Source organism: Delphinapterus leucas, chromosome X (assembly GCF_059928025.1).
Source record: "Delphinapterus leucas isolate spDelLeu-1000000601 "Yukka" chromosome X, BTC_Dleu_Yukka2, whole genome shotgun sequence".
Taxonomy (NCBI): Eukaryota; Metazoa; Chordata; class Mammalia; order Artiodactyla; family Monodontidae; genus Delphinapterus; species Delphinapterus leucas.
In genome coordinates, this window is record NC_143150.1 from 103018128 (window position 1) to 103022009 (window position 3882).

The 3882-nt window shown below is 52.2% G+C and overlaps 1 pseudogene; it reads left to right on the plus strand.

The window, feature by feature from the left end:
- Nucleotides 1-1580: 1580 nt before the first annotated feature.
- On the plus strand, nucleotides 1581-3197 carry LOC149744364 (melanoma-associated antigen B4-like; annotated as a pseudogene).
- The last annotated feature ends 685 nt before the right edge of the window (nucleotides 3198-3882 follow it).

The window sequence follows — 3882 nt, forward strand, 5'->3', positions numbered from 1 at the left end:
AGGGCCTCGGGGAGGTGAGGGCTTTGTTTGGAGGCTGGAGGACTCAGGACCATAGAGGGAGGGGTCCCAGGCTCTGATAGACGGCACCAGCAGGACGCAGGGACCGCTGACCCCTGACCCCTGGCCAGTGGGCGTGCCCGCAGAGTCCCGCCCCTGCCGTCACCCCTCGGAGACCCCACGCCGCGCCGGATGCGGCTCCCCCCGACTTCCGCTTCAGAAGCAAGGAGCCTGACCGGGAGCCGCGGCGGTTGTTCAGCCAAGCGTGGGTTTTCAGGACTCGTCCGGAGCCACGGTGAGGACCTGAATGTAGCCTGCAGGGACCTTCCCTCCCCCCTCCCCCCATAACAAAGGTGACCCACCTGCATCCCACCCCTGCGATCTTGTTCTTGGAGGCCCCAGCAGAGCTATCGGGCTGACTTCGGCCTAGGATGCCTCAGGCAGAAGGTCTTGGTCTGTGAGAGTAGCGCTGATTCTACAAATGGAGAAGATCTGAGTCCTAGATGAGGGCCCTGAGTGCTAGTGAGCAGACCTCGGCCCCCAAAGCGGGCCACACTGAGCAGCGCCCCTGCTCTCAGCTCTAGGAGGCCCTAGCAAGGTAGACAGATGTTGAGTGACCTAAATTCCCCTCTAGTGACGAAGGGAAATGAGGGCTATCTCGTGACTCCCAAACTCAGGAGAGGAGGCTCCGGGCGGAGCTGGCAGGCTGTGGTGCCCCCTCATCTCCTCTGGAGATGGTCTCAGGGAGATGAGAGCCTTGGTCTAATGGAATAAGCCCAATTCAGCAAAGGGACCTAGTCCTCAGCAGCATTCATGGTTGTGACACCGAGTGAGGATGGGGGCCCCTCCCACAAGAAACGGGGCAGCGTAAAGCACCAGCCCTGTTTTCAGGCTTGGGAGAATTGGGTATTTTGACATGAGTTGCATTCACTTATTCCCAGGACATCTCAGGGAGGTGAGAGACCAGGTCAAAGGGGGCAGCCTCGGGTTGGCAAGGGAGGATTTCAGGTTATGCCAGGTGTCATGGTGAGAACCTTGAGGGCTGTGGGGATGTCCCACATGAAAGCATTCAGGCCACAAAGAATCCTCACTATTAGCATCCCTGGGAGACCTCAAGCATAGATGTCAGGCAGAAATGCCCATCAGTTCCCACTACAGGCTAACAGGGAGATAAGGGTCTTGGTCTGAGGAGAGTGGTCCCATGTCAGCAGAGGGAGAAATCTTAGACCCTATCAGGAGGCACATTTAGACCTTGAATTGGGATCTTGTGTGGGACCACAAGGACTTCAACCTGCCTGCAACAGCTTTCATTCTTGGGAGACCACGTTTAGTTAGATACGGTCATCTTCACTTCCTCCTATTGGGACACAGGCTGGTTGGCTCTTACTGTCATATAGGCATCAATTCAGGCAAAAGTTGAGCTTCTCTACCAGGAGCCCAACTGAGGAACCTGAGTGAGGACTCAAAGTGTCCAGCCCAATGCTTGGATTTCAGCCCAAGAAATCTCTGGGAAGGACTGTCAGGTAGAGCGTCTGCTTCACTTCTTTATATCACGTCTAAGAGAGGTGAGGTCCTTAGTCTGAAGGTGCATCCACCAGTCAGCAAATGGAGAGTGGTTCCAAGCCTTTTAAGGAGCCAAGGTGAGGACCTCGAATGATGATCGCGACGAACTCAGGATAGAAAGGACCCTACTGAGCTCGCGGCTCTGGTGTCCCCTGGCAGGGAGGTGGACTGAGGCACCCCTTCACTTCCTTCTCCTGGATCGCAGGGAGGTTTGAGGTGTCAGCTGAAGAGTAGCAGCGGGGAGGGTGCCCAGGCTCTGCCGAGACCTGACATGATAATATTGAAGATGAACCGAGAGGACCCCACTGCCAGCACCTGTTGTCACCTGAGTAAATCCAAGGCAGGGCTGATAGGATGCAGAGTAAAACTCTAAGGCCTCTGTGGTTCCTCTATGGGATTCTGGGAGGACAGGCTGACCGGGAAAACAGGAACCTTGTGGGTTCCCAGAGCAGTGCCCTCAAGGAAACTTGCAGAGGCAGCCTTTGATAAAGCCAAGGTGGAATCTCCCTACTTTAAGGTGCTCACGTCATCTCATTCTCCAGCCTCCAGGTGTCCAAATCACCTGTCATTGGCCCACACTCCTGTCTGCTGTCCCTGACCACAGCCACCATGCCTCGTGGTCAGAAGAGTAAGCTCCGTGCTCGTGAGGAATGCCGCCGTAACAGAGGTGAGACCCAGGGTCTTCATGCTCAGGCCACCACAGCAGGGGTAGAAGAGACCACTTCCTCACCCGCTTCTGTTTCTCAGGGTACTCCCCCGAGCTCCGCTGCTGCTGGCACTCGCCAGGAGCCTCAGGGAGCCCCAGCCACTAGCTCTCGTGACGCAGGGGTTTCATGCCCAGGATATGATGTACGTGCCAAGGGCCAAGTTGAGGAAAGTAAAAATTCCTCCCAGGCCTCAGCCTCCAGTGATCCTGGAAAGGATCTTGTAACCAGGAAGGCAGGGATGTTGGTGCAGTTCATGCTGTATAAATATAAGATAAAGGAGCCCATTAAAAAGGGAGAAAAGCTGAAGATTGTCAACAAAAGGTATAGGGAGCACTTCCCCGAGATCCCCAGGAGAGCCTCCGAGTGCATGGAGCTGGTCTTTGGCCTAGAATTGAAGGAAGTCAAGGCCAACAGTCATTCCTATGCCCTTGTCGGCAAGCTAGATCTCACCGATGATGGGCGTCGGAGCAGTGGCGGGCGGTTTCGGAAGAATGGGCTCCTGATGCCCCTCCTCGGTGTGATCTTCTTGCATGGCGACCGCGCCTCTGAGGAGGAGATCTGGGAATTCCTGAATATTTTGGGTGTGTTTGATGGAAGGAGGCACTTCATCTTGGTGGAGCCCAGGAAGCTTATCACAGAAGATTTGGTGCAGGAAAGGTGCCTGGAGTACCGCCAGGTGCCCAGCAGCGGTCCGCCATGCTCTGAGTTCCTGTGGGGCCCGAGAGCCCGCGCTGAAACCAGCAAGGTGAAAGTGCTGGAGGTTCTGGCCAAGATCCATGATACGGTCCCCACTGCCTTCCCACCCCACAATGAAGAGGCTTTGAGAGATGAGGGAGAGAGAGCCCGAGCCAGGGCTGCAGCCAGGGCTGGCACTACTGCCACTGCCGTGCGCGTTCCAGGGCCACATCCAGCCTCTCCTCACACCCCTAGTGAGGTCTGAAGCCCACCCATTCTTCACTTTGTGGTAGGAAAAGCCTGTTAACCAGTGTTCCTGATATGCTTAAATAACTTGTTGACTTTTTTCCTGCATTTTTAATTGGTATTCCTTTCAACAGAAAGTTTATTTAGATTCAGAATATAAGTATATGAATGACATGGATCACACACTTATTGCTGTTTGTCAGATTTAGGAGTAAGAATTTTGTTTTTTGAAATACAAATTGGAAATCCTTAAATCACTTTTGTGGTCCAGAACAAGAATAACATCACTTTAGGATAAGAATATCCTTGGAAACATGAAAGAACACCACGCTAAAATAGGATCAGAAGATAGCTAGGTAGTAGCTAGATGGAGAGATAAGATAGATAAGACAGCTAGAGAGCTAAAGTCAAAGTTGATCAATTCTTGGTTTGCCTTACTCCATTTAGTCTTTCTTTTGTAAATTTAAAAGATATATACTGGATTTGCTTATGGTTTTCAAGAATGTTTGAGAATACAAATTATAGCAAATGATTTGTTCATGACTCTTATTTTACACAAACATTAACTGAGCATCTGCTCTTAAGAAGTCTCTGTGCTCGTACTGGGGATGTTTAATCAAAAAAGTCCTAGCCTCTGCCCATGCAATTACAGTTTCTCAGAGAAGCTATTATTGTATGGAAAAGGGTGAGATAC